Source organism: Peromyscus californicus, unplaced genomic scaffold (assembly GCF_007827085.1).
Source record: "Peromyscus californicus insignis strain IS unplaced genomic scaffold, ASM782708v3 Scaffold_8__1_contigs__length_139910024, whole genome shotgun sequence".
Lineage (NCBI taxonomy): Eukaryota > Metazoa > Chordata > Mammalia > Rodentia > Cricetidae > Peromyscus > Peromyscus californicus.
Window position 1 is genome coordinate 52,446,935 of NW_026294606.1, and position 21,015 is coordinate 52,467,949.

General features: G+C 41.6%; 1 protein-coding gene across 2 annotated transcripts in view; it reads right to left on the minus strand.

The window, feature by feature from the left end:
• The window catches only part of Larp4b (La ribonucleoprotein 4B), an 87,486-nt gene extending 67,714 nt beyond the window's left edge, over nt 1-19,772 (minus strand). The window contains exon 1 of one of the 2 annotated variants that reach the window (XM_052727574.1): nt 19,751-19,772. The gene's annotated coding sequence lies outside the window, so the exon portion shown is untranslated. Of the gene's footprint in view, nt 1-19,406; nt 19,689-19,750 lie in introns of those variants that run through there. The other variant, XM_052727573.1, reaches the window with a different exon arrangement.
• Nucleotides 19,773-21,015: the final 1,243 nt, after the last annotated feature.

Below are 21,015 nucleotides of genomic sequence, written 5' to 3' on the forward strand. Positions count from 1 at the left end.
CCTTTAAGGGTATGTTTTTTTGTTTTGTTTTGTTTATAGTTTGAGTTGTTTTTGCTGAGGGTTGTTTTTGCTGTTGATAAAATCAGACAGGGTCGATAAAATCAGACACAAGATACAACAATTTATTAGCAAAATCTGACTGGAAAGGTATCTATTCACATGAAATATATCAAATAAAATTGTATTTTTAAATGTTACAGTAATAAAAATCTAATTTAGAACTCATGTACTGATCACACATACACACATTTTAATAGGTATGACTGCTTTTATGATATACTGTCAGGTCCCAAAGAAACCCGGAACAAGTTTCACTCAGTACCTGTAGCTCCCCCAGCACTTTCCACCCTGCCCCTATCCCAAATCTTTCCAGCCCAGAGGCTGTGCTTGTTTCCCCACCTTCTAACTTCTAGAGACTCAGCCATTTTGGTTGCAGGCCCTCTTGGGCTCTTGGCCTCTTGGTCTGTGGCCCCTCTCTTGGCCCACTTGGTCTCTCTTCTCTTCCTCTCTCCCCATCCCATGGCTCATTTACTGTGGACCCTTCCAGATGCCTCTCCCTTGAATCTACAATAAAACCCTTCTCCTCAACTTCAATAAAATGTACAGTAAAACCCTTCTCATTTTCACTCACTTCTACAGAAGACACTTGTATGGAAACATTTTTAGCTGACATTCTTATTAACATAAAACCAAACAAAACCAAGAGTGTGGATCATCTCATTAGGTAAGCCTCTTCTAGGGAAGATATTATTTTACCCAGAAATATTTTGACAAACTCCAAATCACCATTCCTGTATTTGTTCACACGGAACCCTAAAACAACATAAAGGATTTGAGAGTGGGAGTGAGCCCTTGCTTTTTTCATTTTGCATGTGGCGGTAATGGAGTTTAAAGGGCCCTGGAATTTACTTCCAAAAGGCTGCAGCATGCAGTCAATCACTGCCTGGCAAGATGCAGACCTTCTGCCCTCAGGCAACTTCTTGTTCTTATTCTGTGTGTCCTCTTCCAATAAGCATGAAAAGTTGTTTCTACAAACTCTTCACACAATTCCACAAGAGAAAAAAGCCAGACAGAAAAAGGAGACAACTACATTAGGATTATCATCCTAAAATGCAGGCTTGGCTGATTCACAGATCTTCCTTTGTCACTAAGGAAACACATTATCAGGAAATGCTATAGTAGGCACTTGGGGTCTCTGCAGGGTTCAAGACAACTAACATAACTATTTTAACTAACCTAAATTGGGAGAGCATATAAGCAGGAAAAAAAGGTTTTAATTGAAATTTTAAAGAAATCCCATATGAAAAGTCAGCCATCTCTCAAACTCAGCCTGTTTAGAATACATTTTGATATATATTGGGGGAGGGGGATTTTTTTTTTTTTAAAGAACTGTTTCCTAGGTTTAATGTCCCAGGGTTTGCAATGTCTCACCTAGCAGTCAGTATGTCACCATTTCCTTTACTAATTCAACTGTGCTGGGCTTATCTGTGCCTTCTTCCATCCCTGCAGAGATGTCTGTTACTTGATCCTGCTCATTTGTTGTCAAAGCTATGGCAATTCAATTTGTGTGCTTCTGTTTACTCAAGCCATGTCTTTACAGAAGATGTACATAAGGTGGTGTATGCCTGTAATCTAGTTCTTGGGAGAGAAGAGTATCTCAAGTTGAGGCTAGTCTGGACTACACGGCTAGACCATGTCTCAAACAATAAAGTGCATACAGATTCCAAAGAAGGAGAAGAATAACTTGTCAACAATTCATATGTACTGCAACTGTCCTGACAAAAAGCAGGACTGCCTGATTCCAATCTTTTCTATTGTTTGTACCCTAGAAACTGCATATATGTACTTCCTCACTTGGCAGCTTTATTAACTATCTTTTGAGTAGAGGATCATTTTCTGGAGACAACTGACACTCCCCACAAAAACTTCACCCATTTACATTTGGAAACGAAATTTGTTTCAAGGAATTCAGAATCAGTGCCCCAACACAGAAGACCTTCAAGACCCAGATATCTTCTTAAGAAATCTATCATGGAGAATTGTTGAATGCGAAAAATATTCACCTCACCCTTTGTCTTCAAAGACTGCAGATCATAGTCTATTATCCATTCAAATGTATATTCACAATTAAGTGTCCCAATTGAAAGCACATAAAACTGGGAAGACAGAGATTTTAGGCAAACTTAAAAGTGAATATTTAAAGGAGGGTGATGCTAGAGCTGGAAAATGGCTCTACTCCAACAGGGGCACTGCCTATTCCTAGGAATAGAGCTGAAACCACACCTAAAAGCTGAGGTTTCTGACTACTCAAAGCTGGTTTAGAGGTTCTAGCAAGAGAATATATAATATAGGTATTCATAGACCCTCCACCAAAGATCAGTCCTCTATAGCAAAATTCAACTTCTCCAGCTGAGCATACAGCTTTTAGAGGGGCGCACACAGAGCAGTAAGGGACATCCACCTACCTAGGCAGATTGGCCAATCAGTCCTGGAAACATGGAGTGCCAATGTCAGTCTGACTGCTCTTATATAGAGATGTCTGACTCTTCTGGGGGGATACAATTTCTAAAATGTTTGTCTGCACTCTTTGTATAAGACATTAAATAGCCGGGCGGTGGTGGCGCACGCCTTTAATCCCAGCACTTGGGAGGCAGAGGCAGGTGGATCTCTGTGAGTTCAAGGCCAGCCTGGGCTACAGAGTGAGTTTCAGGAAAGGAGCAAAGCTACACAGAGAAACCTTGTCTCGAAAAAACCAAACAAAACAAAACAAAAATAGACATTAAATAATTAGTATAAGAAAAAACAAAACAACAACAACAACAAAACAGCTGGGCAGTGGTGGCACACGCCTTTAATCCCAGCAGAGGCAGGTGGTTCTCTGAGTTCAGGTCAGCCTGGTGTGTACAGTGCAAGTCCCAGGATAGCCAAGGCCACACAGAAACCTTGGCTGAAAAAAACCAAAACAATAAATAAATAAATTAGCAAGAAAACAACTTTATACTGGAGACAGACAGTATTTTTACTTCTTTCTCCTAAGGAAAATTAATTTCTCCAAAAACTAAAATGATCCAGTTTCCTAGAATGTTCAACCAAAACTTCACTTGGGGCGGGGGAGAGATAACTTCTAATCTGTATTAATCAGTCAATAAACCCAAACAAAGCAAGAATATTTTTACTGTGTAGTGAAGGGCAGTGAAACTCAGCAGGCAATGACTCTCTAGAAAGGGAACAGCTATTTGCCAGTGACAAAGCAGGTGTCAGTTACAGAAATGGCAGCTTGTCTTGTTCAAAGCCCTAAACTACAGCCTTTACTATTTCCTCAAGTCTTGTAACATGAACATGCAAATCACCTTCCTTAAAAGCTACAAGCCAATGAATGAGCTGAGGATGATAGAGGGTATACCTACAGTTCCAGCTGCTTGGGAGGTTGGGTCAGGAGAACGACTTTGAGCCCTAGTGTTAGGGCCTGGGCAACAACACAAGACTGCAACTCAAACTGAATAACGAAATGAATAAATAAACAACTCATTTAACAGCATTAGAGTGATAAAACATCTTACTGATATATAAATATGTAGCCTTCTTTCTCAAATTTAGTATTTTTGTGTATACATGAAAGTATGCAGCCAGGCAGTGGTGGCACATGCCTTAAATCCCAGCACTCAGAAGCTGATCTCTGTGAGTTTGAGGCCAGTCTGGTCTACAGAGTTCCAGGACAGTCAGAAACCCTATCCTGAACAACCAAAAATGCATAAGTACAAATAAATAAAAGTATGTAGATAAAATATGGTATCTATGTTTAATACTTCAGTAAAAGGGAACTAGTTCCTAGCAATTATAATCCTTTATTGCTCCTGGAAAAAAAAAAAATCACACCTCATAAGTGAAGGCAAGGTGCCTAAATATAGCCTGGATATGATGGTTTAAAAAAAGAAAGAAAGAAAAACATGAATATGAATGGGTTTTTGTTCCCAGAAGTTTCTACATTAAAAAGGTTTTGGGGAAAAGCCAAACAACCAACTGGAAGTTCAATGGCTCTCTATATTAGCCCCCACCTATGACCTGGATCCCATTTCCTGTCTTTCCTCATCTTCAACACTCCCCCTGTAAACTGTTTCAAAGAGCTGAGGGCTACAGATGGCTCAATGGTTAAGAGCACTTACAGAGGACCTGGGTTTACTTTTTAGTACCCACAGAGCAGTTCATAAGTTCCAGAAGATTTGACACCTTCTTCTAGCCTCCAAGGGCACCAAGCACACATTCAGTGCACAGATATATGCTCAGGAAAAAGCACTCATACATATAAAAATAAGTCACTTTTTATAAAGTAACCCAATCTTGACTCAAAAGACAGAAAAGATGTGACACGAGAGGAGCAGCAGAGGTCAACCCTGAGTGGATGACCTCATGACCTTTTTCCTGGGAGCCAGTCTAGAAACTGGCTTACCAGACATGCTTTCCACAGCCTGCTCCTGTCTCCAGCCTCATCAGCCATTAACAGTCTCCCCACCGCTGCACTACTGGATGGATTTCTCAGCAGCACAAATAGCCCAACTTCGAGGCTGCTTTGCCTTCTCCCTTTTGGCCTGGTGCTTCTGCTTCTGTAGCTACTCTTCCTCAAGCACCCTGAAATGGTCTTCCTGTGTGCTAAGCACAGTAAGAAGCTCTGGATCCCATGCAATTGGAAGGAACTGCAAAAAGCAAATAGGTAATTACAAAAATTAATGTGTGCACACTTAACTTGAACTTGTATGTGTTCCTTCTTTTGATACTCACCCTAGACCCAGTCCCTCTATTGATGTTCTTTCTCACATAAGCCATAATGCATCATCTAATGTCATTGTTTCTTTAAAGTACATCTACTACACATGAAAAATATAAATACAAAATGTTTATAGGAGGATTATTCTCCAGTGTGTGGGCATGTGTGCGTGTGTGTATGTACACAACCTTTCATGTCACCCTAAGAAACATCTCACAAGCCATTTTCCTGAAGACAGGGACTGGAACCTGCCAAGTAGATCAGGCTGATTGGGCAGTGAGCCTATGGATCCTCCTGTGTCTGCCTCCCCAGAGGTGGGCTTTCCAGTACACCACCATACATCCAGCTTTTCTTTTTCTTTTTTCTGTTTATTTACTTTACCTTGTTGTATTAATGTTCTGCCTGTATGCATATATGTGTACCAAGTGCATGCCTGGTGATCCCCTGGAACTAGCATTATGGTTTGTGTGGTGGTATTGTGTTCCCCAAAATATTGTGCATCCTAATAAATTTATCTGGGGTCAGAGAACAGAAAAGCCACAATATTAAACATAGAAGATAGGCAGTGGTAGCACACACCTTTAATCCTATCATTCCAGAGACAGAAATCCCCCTGGATCTCTGTGAGTTCAAGGCCACATTGGAAACAGCCAGGCATGGTGACACACACCTTTAATCCCAAGAAGTGAGCCTTTAATCCCAGGGAATGATAGCAGAAAGGCAAGATATATAAGGCGTGAAGACCAGGAACTAGAAGCATTTGGCTGGTTAAGCGTTCAGGCTTTCGAGCAGCAGTTCAGCTGAGAGCCATTGGGATGAGGACACAGAAGCTTCCAGTCTGAGGAAACAAGACCAGCTGAGAAGTTGGCCAGGTGAGGTTAGCTGTGGCTTGTTCTGTCTCTCTGATCTTCCAGTGTTCAACCCAATACCTGGCTCAGGTTTGATTTTATTAATAAAAACTTTTAAGATTGCTGCTACAGGTTTGTGTGGGTGCTGGGAATAGAAACCAGGTCTTCTGCAAGAGCAACAAATGCTCTTAACTACTAAGTCAATTCTCCAGTTCCCAACTTTTCTTTATGTGGGCTCCAAGCTATCTCCCCTGACCCTCCCATTATAAACATTTATCATTTCTTAGTGAATGAAAACACTCAAAATTCTCTCTTGGCTATTTTGATTTCCAAGATACAGTATTCATTTACAGTAATTAAATTATGTAATTGCACTAACATAAGGATCAGTGTGAACAGGTTATAAGGCTTTGGTAAGCAGGTGACTCAGCTAGGAGAAAAGCATCTGCCACGGAGGAGCCTACCAGCCACAGAGCAGAGCATTCCACAGGTGCCCAAGGTTTCAAAGAAAGAGTGCCAAATCTGGTGAATGTAATCAGAAACTATGTGGCTCTGGAGCTCTGTCTCTTCTCCTTGAGTTATACCCTTGTGCTCACTTTTCACAAGGCCAGTTCACAACTATATGTTAAATTTCAAGGCAGCTATCTAATCAAGAGACAGTGAAATTTTTATGGTCTGACAATTGTTTAAATAAGTCATTAGCCCCATTGCACTTTTAAAACATAAAAATTGATAACTTCTATTTTAAGAATATGAAAACCACTCCCAATTAAAAACCTGCAAATAAATTGCTATAGCTTCTTCTCAAATAAGGTTCACTGCTACATTCCATGTTACTAAATCCTTCAGAAAGCCAGTATCTCTGAAACAAATTACTCTAACTTCTTAGTTTCTTTACACCTTCTAGGATTTCACCAGGCAAGCTGGCCTCCCTAAAGCCTGGGCCTCGGCAGTTCAGTTCAAACTCTCTAGCTTGTCCTCAGGATGAAGTAGAAGTAAATATGGCTATCTGGGTATTACTTTTCTTCCTTTCAACAAAGTCTGTGTTGGTTATATTTCTTACTACCTTTCTATCCTAGAATATGGTATATCAGATTATGATCATCCCACCAACTCCAAAATTTTATCACAGGGAAAAAGGACACCTGTGTCTGCCTGGCTGCCTTGCTCACCACTGTGCTCCTAACACAGTACCTACTAAAGCAGAATCCCATTAAGTGTGTCTAATGATTCTTTTTTGTGGCAATAAATGTGGGAAGAATTGCCTAGCAATTAAAATAGAAAGCACAGGAAATGAGATGATTCCAAGTAAAACTTTCATTCCAAATGATGGGTTACACACAAAAAGACAGTATTTCTAAGTCAGGGTAAAATTACTCTCAGTAAATTTTCATTTTCATCTCTAGATTTAGTGTGTGTGTTTAAGTGTGCATCCAAGAATACACTTGAGACCTAAGAGTTTACATATAAAATTAAAGAGACATTAAAAATTAATTTAATATTAAAATAACCAATCATAAAGAAGTCTCTGAATGGTAAACACATACTAAGTAAATTATTTGTATGGGAGAGGCAGGTAAAAATACTGTTTTGAAAATCTGCTCAAAGCTTTGTGAATTCTCTCCCTGGAAAATATATTTAATATAAATATCCAATACTTAAGACAGAAACCTGCAAATTCATTTTAGCCTTTTCTCAAATAAGCTTCATTTCTACATTCCAAAGTCACTAAATTCTTCAGAAAATCCTTATCTCTGAACCAAATTACTACTCCAAATTCTTAGGACCCCATCAGAATGAACACAGGCTTTAAAAAGCCCAACTAAAAGTTGTACTCCAAGACACAGAACTGGACTCCATCCCAGTCAGGCACAACAACCTCATTCACCTGGGTTTTCTCATCAATAGCATTGTGAGGACATCTTAGAACAACGCAGTACCTGGTAGACTATGTGCTTAAGACACCTGGTCATGACTATTCCTGGACAGACAACAGCCAGACTCAAAAATTCTGAAACACCAAACTGTTCACTAAGTCACATTATCAAACTACCGTCTTCAAGTATTAAGCACTACAATTGCAGCCACTTTAAAATTTTCCAAAATAACAGTGTATTAAAACATAATGGATATTCTCTAACATGTGCAGAAGTGATACAACATTTATTTAAGTTCCAAAATAAACTCAGAATCAAATCTCACTTTGGCTTGGTGCTCTAAAGAACTGCTCCCAGCCTCTCTATTTCATAAAGTGGGTTATAACTCAGTCATTTAGGATTACACTCCCTTTTCAGAAGATAATATACTTCACATAGTAAGTGTTGAGCAAGCAGAGAATCCACACCAGCATTTGTAATTCCAATTAGCTGTATGGGGTGTGGCTCAGTGGCAGAGTACTTGCCTACCCTGTGAGAGGACCTGAGCTCAACCTTAAGGACCACAAGCCAGTTTTGTTTGCTTTTTAAAAAGAAGCTTGGTAAAACTGCCCATCAACACTACTACTGTTTAGCTACTTTTTGGTAAGCTAAATGAACCTGTTCAGTACTATTCAATGGTATACTTCCAGCTTCAACGAAAACATTAAAACATTCTCATCAGAGCCTATATATAATATCTTTTCTTTTCGAGGTGGCCTTAACACACTAGCCTTGAAGGTGGAATCCTTCTGACTGTTCTTCCTGAGTACTAGGAGTACAGAGGTAGGTACTACCTCACTGTAGAGCCTGCATGTCTGATGTAAGCCCCCAGATACACATTATTGTGTCTTCTGGATCCAAGGTGCTGAACAACACCGGCTCTTTGCCAAGAGGCTGAGCATTGTCATTAAGGGTTAAAAGCATGAAAATAGAAAACAAGATCATTTTCTGTCCTTCCTGTACTAGATAATGCAAAGCAAACTGTTTTCTGGCCTCAGAGTCCCAAACTGTAAAACAGGTGTTCTGAAGAATGAAAAACTTATCAATAGCTCAGTCTTCTGAATTATAAAACAAGCACACTGTTGTGTGAGTTCCTGCAAAGTATTCACTCTTTAATTTTGTGGGAAAACTATTGTTAAACTGAGATCCTGATATACACCAGTTGTTTTGCTTGAACACAGAAAACCAAACCATAGCAAAGCTTTCAAAAAAAAAAAAAAATTCACTTTCCTTCTAGGTTGAGTCTCTTTTCAAAAAGGCCAAGGATGCTCGGCATAGTGGTACATATCATTAATCCCAGAACTAGGGAAGCAGAAGCAGGGGCATCTCTGTGAGTTCAAGGCCAGCCAAGAGATATAAAATGAAACTCTGTCTTTGAAAACAACAAAGCAGGTGGATCTCTGAATTTGAGGCCAGCCTGGTCTACAGAGAGAGTTCCAGGACAGCCAGGGCTACACAGAGAAACCCTGTCTCGAAAAACCAAAACCAATCCACCAAACAAGCAAAAAACAACAAAAGTCACACATACAAATGCAAGATGTGACAATGGACTTTCAAGCCTATACATGGGCTCCCATGTTAGTACCAAGGATACTAAAATGAACAATTGTATGAATGCTTTAGTAAGAAAACCATGTAATTTATATGAATTTCTCTTTAGTTACTCTTTCTTAAAGGTGAATTATAACCCAGTCTGTCTATATTATACAAATTGGGGGGATTCTAATCACAACACGTTATTACTACTTCCCTATCTGCATCAAGGTTCCTGGATATTCTAAAATGACAAAATCCTTAGTTTTCCTTGAATACAGTCATGCACTACATAACATTTATGTCAAAGATAATGCAAACATAATGGTGGCCCTCTACATTACAACGGAGCTAAAGTTTCGGGGCAGGGGGTAGGGGCTGGAGAAATGCATCAGTGAGTGAAGAGCACTTGATGCTTTTGAGTCTGAATGTAATTGGCCCCCATAATCTCATAGGGAGTGACACTATTAGGAGGTGTGGCTTTGTTGGAGTGGGTATGGCCTTGTTGGAGGAAGTGTGTCACTGTGGGGGCAGGCTTTGGTGTTTCCTATGTTCAGGATACCACCCAGTGTCTCAGTTGACTTCCTGTTGCCTGCAAATTGCAGGCCTCTCAGCTATTTACTCCAGCACCACATCTGCACACATGCTGTCATGCTCCCTCCCTGTCATGGTGATAATGGACTGAACCTCTGAAACTGTAAATGAGCAACCCCAATTAAATGTTTTGTTTTGTTTTTTAATTAAGAGTTTGTTGTGGTCATGGTGTCTCTTCACAGCAATAAAAACCCTAAGACAATGCTCTAGAAGAGGACTGGAGTTTGATTCCCAGCACCCACACCAAAAGGCTCACAATGGTCTGTAACTCCTGCTCCAAGGGATCTGACACCCTCTCTCTGGCTTCTGTGGGCACCTGCACTCACATGTACATACCCTCCCACCACCCCATCCTGACACACAATAAGTAAATAAAAAGTAAGAATTCCAATTGCCTACTGCTGCTGTAGCTGTTGCAACATATCTAATACCTAGTTGCAACCTGTTGCTCACCATTGTAGCAATGCTAATATAAACAAACCTACTGCACTGCCAGGTGTGTAAAAACAACCTGCAATAATGTGCAGATAATACTCAATAATGATAATAAATTACCTTTATTAATTTATGTACTATGTCATACTTTTATTGTTTGAGTATACCATTTATTAAAAAAAATACTATAAAACAGCATGCCATGTTGTGTGAACAGCATTATTACAGATCTCTCAGTGTAAGCCTTGACTACATCAAAAGGCTATGTGAAGTGACTAGCCTATCCTGTCTATGTTTGTGCTAAGCATTCTAAGGTATTCAATATAGTCACAATAATTAAATAGCCTAACTGCATAAGCAACAAATAACACTACTTCAATCTTTTTTAAAGCTTCTTTAAGAATCTGCTTTAGGGCTGGAAAGATGGTGCTTAGGATTAAGAACATGTACTGATCTTCTAGAGAACCCGAGTTCCAGTCCCAGTAACTGCATGGGGAGCTCACAATTACCTGTAGTCTACAGTTTCAACTCCAGGTAGATCCAATGCTTCTGGCCTCCCTAGGCACCTGCCCATCACCCCAGTTTAAAAAAAAAAAAATGCAAATAATCTTTAAAAAAAGAATCTGCTTTTAAAATTAAAATGTTCCTTTTAAAATCTACAACAGATATAAAGCTAATGTTTTCCTCAATGTCAAGGCTCGTTTTACAGGCTTGCAAGTGTTCTGACTGAGCACTACTAAGTGCAATGAGCCTGGGATGGGTCGACAATGGGGAGAAGGCAGAAAACCATGAGTTGGAGGCCAGTCCCAGCTTCTTATCTGGACCCTGAAATGTAGTGAGTTACAGTCCTGACTCTGCCACCAATCCGCTAGCTGTATTTCTAACCAAGTGCAACTTTCTGTGGACTTCAGAGTCTTCAGAGCTCTAAAATCCTATGATAAGATACTGTTTTCCTGGCATTTCATAACTAGTTATCAAATCTCAAATGACAAAAGAGTGTAGACCAAAACTCAAAATCTCAGAAAATGACTGTACTATCTGAAAGTGGTATTAATTTTTTATGAGCTAACACTATTTTTGAGCATCTAATAATTCCAGATAGGTAACAATGGCATTAATAAAAACAAAATACTTCATGAACCTGGACTAAAGCTTATTAAACACGGTTAATCCTAAACACTTGGTAACCGTTCTTTACAATAAACTTCTCACCTCCACACACTCAAATTGAAAACTGGAAGTTAAATAATCCAGCATTTTTGCCCCCCCTCCATATAAAACTATGAGCTGATATAATTTTGGAGTGTATAACGGATCTGTAAAAATATCTGTAGTTTTTTATCCTCAGTTGTAACCTCACGTTTCATGAAAAACAAATACTATATATTATAACCCAGCTTGAAAGAACAGCATAAGAGTCTCCCTGAGTTTGAGTGAAACCTACTAAAAGACAATCATTCTGAATTGCAAGGTACTCCATAGAAACAGTTTAAACTTCCCATGTCGTGGAGATTTAAATTCTATGATCCTGAAGGCTTCTGGCACTTTTGGTTCTGGCAATTCTTTTTTATGTTTGGGTTTAACTCACCCTAAATTAGCCAGTCCTGAAGGATAATTTCAGTAGAAAAGGTTTAAGCTCATTATACAGAAAAGCATAAGAACTATGAAAACGCCCAGAACACACAACACTCATTGGGGACACAGCTTCCTGTATTTTACCCTTTGTTCTTCCTCATGATTCTCTCCCTCCCTAAAGGTGTAAAGAAACGAATATTGCTGATTCACCAATTACTCATCTGCACAGCTGTCTGGTCTGTACTCCAATTGACCTGTTAAAGAAAAACACTAATTTGCATTCTGGCAATGATAACAATAACTGGGGAAATATGGTTGTCAGCCACACTAAGGTTAACAGGACTTAATGATCATGCTAGTTAGTTCTAGCTGAGAATAAAACCAAGCACCCGCATAAGCAGAATTCATGTGACACAGTAACAGAAAATTAAAATATTATCGATTGTCTTTTACATGTTCTTACCTCCTAAAAGCATAAAAGAAATGCTTTTACCTTTCTGAATTTAAAAGTGAATTTTTTCCACAGGACTTTAAATCTACTTTTAAAAGTTTTGGTCACACATCACAGTTAAGTTGTTAAGGCAATGGACTTTCACTCCATGCCAGTGTTCTTCAGGAAGGAGATCTTTCTGATTCCTTGTAAGGAAGTACCACCTTCTCCAATTAGACAAAACTTTTCCCTCTCTGCAGACCCTGGTTACAAAATAACTGGGAATACTTTTACAAGTTTCTGTTATTGACTAAAGCAGAGATATACAATTCAAGTGCAGGTACTTAATGGGGATAAAAGTCTCAGCAATGAAACATATGGATACAACGTAATCAACAAAGAAAGGAGGGCTAAAAAAAGTATCAATAAGTCTTTACAGACCATAAGTCTTTACAGACTAGAAAAGCGTGTGTGTGTGTGTGTGTGTGTGTGTGTGTGTGTGTGTGTGTGTGTGTGTGTCCGTCCGTCCCCGCCCACGCTCGCCTTGAACTCTTCCTGTTCATTCTGCCTCCACTTCCCAGGTACTGGGATTACAGGTGTGTGTCACCAAACCCAGCTTACAGAAAGGTTGTACAAGGTATTATTTAAAATGAATGTTGAAACTGTTCACAAAGAGTAACAATCTGAAACCACCTGTAACTTTACATCAAGTTGGCTCAAGGGTTTGCATCCTGTACTGGGATCAACCCACAATAAAAATACAAAGCTTTCTGAAATGTGAAAACAAAATGTTCCCATTTTTCAGAGATGTTACAAAAAAAGAATGTTAGTTTGCTTTGATAAAATATGAACTAACAATATACTTTTAAACAACTGACAAATGCTAGCAGAGTTAAGGTGTGTTTTTAAACTACTTTCTAAACCTGCACACTTTTTTGGGGCGTTGACTGCACACGCCTTTAATCCCAGCATTTGAGTTCAAGGCCAGCCTGGTCTACAGAGTGAATTCCAGAACAAGCCAGAGATACACAGAGAAACTCTGTGTCAAAAAACCAGCAGCAGCAACAGCAGCAGCAGCAGCAGCAGCAGCAGCAGCAGCAGCAGCAGTAGTAGTAGTAGTAGTAGTAGTAATAATAAAAAATAAGCTGGGCGGTGGTGGCGCACGCCTTTAATCCCAGCACTCGGGAGGCAGAGCCAGGCGGATCTCTGTGAGTTCGAGGCCAGCCTGGTCTCCAAAGCGAGTTCCAGGAAAGGCGCAAAGCTACACAGAGAAACCCTGTCTCGAAAAAACCAAAAAAAAAAAAAAATAAAAAATAGACATACATGATTTTTGTACAACAAAAACTATAGGAATTTAAGCAAGCTACCCCTCATTTAGACAGGAACTGGGCATTTTCAACTATGACCAAGAGAAGAATAAATTAGGGATTGTGCCTTGCCATACCACTAAGTAAAATTCCTGTGTGTGAGCTCATTTCTGCCTCTTCTGTATCACTTTCCATAAAGCAGAACAAGTATTTTCTTATATGTGTGGATTTTATCTTTATTTATGTATGGCACAGACATGGCAGACTACAACCTTTAGGAATCAGTTCTCTCTTTCAACCATCTGGGATCTGGGGGTTAACTGAATACAGTTTGTCAAACTTGGTGGCAAACATCTTTAACCTGCTTAGCTACCTCAACCAGCCTCAAAACAATTATTTTTAAAAGGCATTTCTGATCATGTAATTCACCAGTTAATAACCCTTCAAGTGTTTCCTAATTTTCTCAGGATAAACAACAAAATTCTAAATCTACAGAGACATCCTAGGCCCTAGAAGACCAGCTCCTACCTACTTCTTGCAGCTCTTTCACCACATTAAGTCATTTCTACATTAATTTGTCACAAGCTCTTTGTTCCTGCCCATCTCAGAGTCATTGCAACATTATTCTCTTTGCTGAGAAGGCTACTCTCATCTCCTGTCTTCTCTCAGTACTTCCCTCCAGATCCACATCTCTAACCTACTGGACACTGACTTTTACACTGTGTTAAGTGGCTGTATACCTGCCTTAGTGGACACTACATGCAGCCAAAAGAAGACCAGATATTTGCTGATTCGCCATCACAAGGCTGGGATTTATTAAATTTCTCAGGGAGCTAGAGGTACAACTCTACAGCATTTGCCTGGGATGCATAGGGTTCGATTCCTAGCAACACACACACACACACACACACACACACACATCATTTATATTTATGGCACATTACGTGCCTGATACTCTCCTGGGGTCTGGGTTCATAACAATGAATAAAACAGACAAAATCCCCTCTATACTTCATGGACTTTAGAGTACAGACAACAAACCACAAATAAATAATGTGTATGGCATGTTATAGTGCCATAAGAATGATGAAAAAATACAGCAAAGAAAGGAAATAAAAGAGAGCCTAGAGCAGACATGACACAATACATATGATAACTATCAAGGAAGCATGTAGCTGTCACCAGCATCTGAATGTCAGAGTACATGACTTTAAATAGAATATTATAAGTACGCTAGAAATACTATAATTGCTTTGAGTTTGTTAATATAATTTTAAAGCAAAATATAGAAAGCAAAAAAGGGGGGGAGGGGATGTGTTTAAAGACTGAAAGACAATAAAATCTGAGGTCCCATAGTTAAATTACTGTACCTAATCTACTTTATCCATTAAACACAGCTATGAAAAGTCAGCAATAAACTTGGTAAAAGTAACTTTATACACTAGATGAAACTTAGTAATGTATCCTTTTCAGGTGTCCGCTTTTGTTAACAGACACAGGCAAATACATGATCAGCAATGTCTTTTACACGAATGGGAGACGTCCCTAGGCCTGCTTCCATCCCTCATCACACCAGGCCTTGAAGAGGACAAAAAGGTTGTAAGTGTAAAAGAGGCCTTCCCTACAAAAAGTCCCTGAGTTAACTGTGTACTCAATAGGATGAAGGTACACTCAGGGTGCTGCAGCAAGAGAGAAGCACTCAGTCTAAATTCAGAAACCGAGGCAATGATTCCTAAAGAGCCATCTTAGCAGTATTAAATAACTGGGCAAAACTTTAAAAATGTCTCGGGGAGGGACATCCAATTTCAAGCAAAAAACTACCAAGAGCCAAGGCAGCAACACTGTGGGGCAAGGGAAGCATAGAGGACAGGAAGCCTAGAAGGTCTTGGAGCAGGGAATGAAGACACAGTGAGTTCACAGTGGGCTAGTCACGGAGCTTGGGACAGTCCTGATAATTTCTAGGAAGGGCCAAGCAACCAGGATGTATATGCTTGAAAGGCAGTATCTGGATGGAGATGACAAACAGTTTGTGCAAATACAGCAGTATTTTAATTAAGCAAATAAGAAACATCCTGATTAACAAGCTTTAAGGAAGACTTAGCATATAAACTTCAAAAGGATATTTTCAGTGATAACTGAGTCTTGCATCAGTGAATATTAAGCTCCCTCTAAAAAATAATGAGGCAGTATGTTTCCCATTTGTGTTAAGTATGAAATATTTTCAATACCACAATGCCTAGGCCTCAGAAGCTGATAAGGATGGCAAGAAAAAAGAGATCATGAAATCAGCAGCATCACTCCAATGCAAATCCTTCATGATTAAAATAGGGGTCATGTCAGCTTTAACAAAAAAAGCAGTGCAAGACAAACTTTATAAAGGCATAGAGAAAGGGGCAGGGGGGATGGGAGCAAGGAATGGAAAGGAAGGAAGCATGGCTAAGCTAATAATTTTCCCAGTTCCTAAGGAAGACATTTATACATGGGAATAATAAAGCAGCTTGTAAGGCACAACATTAAGGGAAAACATTTCCAAGTTGGAATTTATCTTCCTTCTTGTCTGGTTTTGTTTCTGTTTTCACACTTACTTATTGTGTGTGCAGAGCTTAGAAGATAACTTGCAGAAGTTGGTTCTCTCCTACCATATGGGTTCTGGCGGCTGAACTCTGGTCAACAGGCTTGATACAAGAGTCTTTTTTTTTTTTTGGTTTTGAGACAGGGTTTCTCTGTGTAGTTTTGGAGCCTATCCTGGAACTCACTCTGTAGCCCAGGCTGGCCTCGAACTCACGGAGATCCACCTGGCTCTGCCTCCCGAGTGCTGGGATTAAAGGCGTGCACTACCACCTCCCGCCCGGCAAGAGTCTTTAGTGGCTGAGCCATCTCACATAGCCCCTTCCTTTTCTTAAGGGAATCTAGAGGCTTAGTATTCCAATTCCATGCCCTAGTAAGAAAATTCATTTCTAATTAAAGTAACTGCAGAGAACAGCAGCTCCAAAGACATTAACAAATCTAACAATTAAGCGCAAACTAGTTGGCCTGGTGGTACAGGCTTGTAATCACAGGTACTCTAAGACTCTAAGACAGGAGGACAGGAAGCTTAAGGCCTGTGGGCAACTTACGTGAGACTCTTGCCTTCAAACAAAAAAAATATATGTTTTTATTTTTTTAAATATGGGCTAGGGGTGTAGATGTAGAGTGCTTGCCTAGTACAACCAAGTAGCAGGGTTCAATCCTCTGTACTGCCAAATAAATCAGAGCAAAACATTTAAACTAAACTCAAGTCTCATGAATTTAACCCTCAGATAGTGGACCCACCGTGTACTCTAAAATTAACTCATTTAAAAAAAACAACAAAAGCACCAGATTACTTCATATGAAAAAAGAATATAAACAAATTGCAGCAGTAATCCTTTTCAACACAGGCTCAGCTTCAACGGCTGCATTTTCTTCCTCCCACTAGAAAAAAAGTTGAAATGGTTCAATGGTGGAAATTACACAAGGACGCTGCAATTTTCCTGCTCCTATCAATCTGAAATTAAGGAAGGAATATCCCTTAAACCTGAGAGTATCTACAAGAGCACTGCATGTGTTAGGAAGGTACATAGAAACTCTGCCTTCATTCTAGGGTAAGAGCAAATGGGATTTACAGCAATTAACCTACACAGCACTTTCCCAACCCCTAAGACCATCACACCTCACTAAAAGTGTAAGACCTAGATTATAATCCTAGCTCATATTTGGATGAAGTATGAATGCCCCATGACACAAAAACAACAGTGACAGGAGTGTGTCAGCCATTTCTTGGTACTATCAACCAAGCCTAAAAAGTCTGTAAACTTGTTGCAAATCTGAGTAGTTGCAGCTACTTGAAGGCACTATTTATTGTAATTACCAATAACAACCTGATGTCCAAATTTGCACTGAGCATTTTAAAATTACACTTTAGATAACTTTGTGATGACTTCTTCAGGAAAACAGTGAAATATTTGTTTCCTTAAAGTTCAAATGTATCTTTGTCAAATTCTGTACATATTTAGGGAAGCCAATAAGTTCAATTCTTTAAATCTTGGGTTTTGTTTTGTTTTGTTTTTAACAAAATGGGCAAGCCCCCAGAACATTAAATATAAAATTGCTGCTACTTAATTTCAGCTATTCTTCTACAGAATGTAGTAATATCAATGCTAGCAAACTTGTACACCCATATAATCATCTATTTTCTCTCTGAATCCTACTCAAATATAGTATAGCTCCTTTCTCCAAATTTACATTCTGCTTCAGAACCTGTCTTCTACTCGAGATACATATGATCAAGGGGGGGGGACTAACAAATTAAAATTGACAGCTCTAAGGTAGAATATTAAAAACAGCAATTCAGTAACAATAAAAATATCAAAACAGCCAACATCCACATGCTTGTGTTACATCAGTCTAATGAGGCTTTTATAGATGAGAAACTCTGCCACCAAGAAGGTAACTTCTAATGACTAAGAGGCCAAGCCATTTTTATTCATGTAAATAAGTCATCGAGTCACATTAGTAGTCCAAAATACAAGATGAAATATATTTCTAATTAGTGCAAGTTTTAAGGGGAAACATACAACTAAAAAAAAGTAAACCTTCAGAAAGCATTTCACTTTAGCAACTCCGGCAAACCTCCTGAAGCTATTTCTTGTACAGCTTGATTACAAAACTGTCTTTTGGTATATTAAGCACGGAGAAAAGCCACAACTATTTCAACTTCTGTAAATTAACCCTGACTGTACATAAGGACAGCCAATCAGGTTGTGGGAGTATGGAAATCGCACACTGAATATACTATCAGACCACACAAAAAAGTGAATATCACTCTTCTTTCCTCTTGTGGTCTTGCAAACATCAACTCAAAACAAATCACAAGTGCATTTTAAATATTCACCTCAATTTGAAAAGGAAAGTAGCTAAATACCCTATTAAAAACTTCTTGGTTAACTGTGTACTACAAACTAATTCCACTGCAGCCATGGGAAGCCCTCTTGTTTATTCAGTTACGGAAAACTTCAAAGTTTCAGTTTATGATTAAGACAAAGTTCCAGTCTCAAATAGAAGTAAGATTGAGAGATCATTTTCTACGGGCAATTTTCTCACATTTCGAGTCAGTCCAAATTCTAGGCCACTTAATACCAAAAAATAAGGGGGAAACAGGATTACAGTCACTGAAAGTCGCAATACGCAATGACCTCAACTCTGAAACAAACTTAATGTTCTATTATACACCACGGAGAAGCAGGTGGTAAGAGGTTCCTGGCCTGTTCCCATGAGTCTTCACACTCGATTTTTATTTTTTAACTCTTTCAAAGTCGGCCTTGCTCAAATCTATCCAAAGGAAGAGGAAAAGGTAGCAGCATTCCAAACACACACTCGAGCAACAGGATCTTAACTTCCTGGTTCTAAAGGAATGCGATTCCCTAATGAGCCATCTCTCCCCGAAGCAGCAAGCGCGGCTGTCTGGCCGGTCTCCGGCGGGACCGAGGGGGGCGAGGCCACGGCGCCGCACTGCGGGTCCCCGGCACCCGCCCGCTCGACCTCGGGGCGCTGGTGGCCTGCGACCCCAGCCCATTCTCCTCAGCTGCATGGGCAAACCCACAAGGGCCAAGGGGACGCGGCCTCGGGGACGACTCTGCACACGTCTCACTTCGCTCCAGTCCTCTCCAGCCAGGGCCGTGTCAGTCAGGTCCGACCCCGGCCCGCAGGTCCTCCCAGGTCCAGGATAACCTGGGCCGCCCAGGCCACAGTCCGGCCTGCCCTGCCGGTCCCTCCATGGCCCTGCCCCTCTCTCGGTCCTCCCCAGCGCCGGCCCCCGCCGGGCCCCGGCCCTGTGCCGTCCCTCCTCGACCGGGCCCAGCCCTGCCCGCCACTGGCCCAGTCCCTCCGGGAAGATGGCGGCCCAGTGACAGGCTGGTGCAGGCGCGGGTCCGAGGACGGGGCGCGGAGGGAGGCCGCCCCGTCGGTGGCCGAGGACGGCCCGCTCACCTGTCAGCCGCCCGCCCCGCCCGACCGGCCGCCCGCGGGCTCGTCGCCGCAGCCCCGGTGCCCGGCGACCGCGCAAAACACGCGGGGACGGCCGAGGAGGGAGACGGCAAGAAGAGGCGGCACGGCCGGGCCGGGCCGGAGACAGCAAAGAAGAGGGGGCGCGGGCTTGGCAGCGGCGGCAGCTGATCCTTCCCCTTTCGGGCCCGAAAATGTCTCAACCTCGAGACTCCAGATCCCCAACGCTCCTTCCCGTTCGCATGAGAACACACAGATCCCACTTCCGGGGCCCTGCGGAAGTCCCACCCCCGCGCGGCCCCGCGCCCTACCCCGGCGCCCTTACCCACCCGGCCCGCCGACTGGAGTTTGGCGCCCGGGAGAGCCGCGCGTCATGGCGGCGCTGCGTGGTGATTGGCTAAGAGGTCTCGAGTCCGCCCTTCTACTTCCCCCAGCCTCTCTGCGAGCACCCATCTCGCGGCATCTGTGATTGGCGCGTGCGCGTACGACGGCGACCCCGCCCCGCCCCGCCCCGAGCTGCTGCGCGCGCCGCACCTCCCGTCTCTCCCCGCCCATTCTGCAAGCCCCGCCCTGTAGCTGCCTGAGCCCCAGAGGTTGCAGCTAGCGCTGCCTAGTAAGTGTGCATCTAAGCCAGTGCTAGCTAGCCTGTGGGGAAGCCGGTGCTAGCTAGCCTGTGGGGCCTCCCAGGCTGGCTGCGTCCTGAAAGCGAAAGCCCCTCTCTCCAGATCCTCTGTATCCAGGACCTCAGACACGGTCGGCACTCCTCTACAGCTTCCAGGAACTCAGTGTGAGACAAGAGTGATTCGGATGAGCAAAAACACCTAGTCTTGTCCCTTACCAGAGAATTGAGAATAACGATACCTTGGCCTTGTCAATTTTCTTAAAAAGTAAAAAAACCAAAAGGATGTTGCATTTACTTAGAAGTTGCTGCCTACTTTTCTGCATTCGTGCGCCACTTGGATACTTTCTATATTTCCTCATTGAAAAGGCTCTTTTGGAACTATATCCACAGTTACCGTCTACCTGCTCTACTCATTGGTTTCCAGGAATAGTAATCAAGTGTTGAAGAGTCTACATTTTGGAAGGCTTCTTGAACTCTCATGTATTGTGTCTTTTTGTGGGAGTTTGTTCTCTTCTGCCCTGTGGGTCTTGCGGCTCAAACTCTGGTGTTTGGACTTAAGAGCAAGTGCCTTTACCTACTGAGCCATCTCACCCACCCCTTTTGTGATGTCTTGTTTCACTCTACCAGCTTTAAGAATGGTTGCAAGTTAACTGTACTCGTAGACCCATTTCTTGTGGTGGTTTGAATGAACATGGCCTCCACAGGCTCATAGGGAGTGCACTACTGGGAGATGTGGCCTTGTTAGAGCAGAAGTAGCCTTGTTGGAGGAATTGTGTCACTGGGGGTGGGCTTTTAGGTTTCAAATGCTCAAGCCAGGCTCAGCATCACTCTCACTTCCTGCTAGCCTGTGGGGCATCCCAGGCTGGCTGCATCCTGAAAGCGAAAGCCCCTCTCTCCAGACCATCTGTATCCAGGACCTCGGATACAGTCCGGCACCCCTCTACAGCTTCCTGGAACTCAGTGTGAGACAAG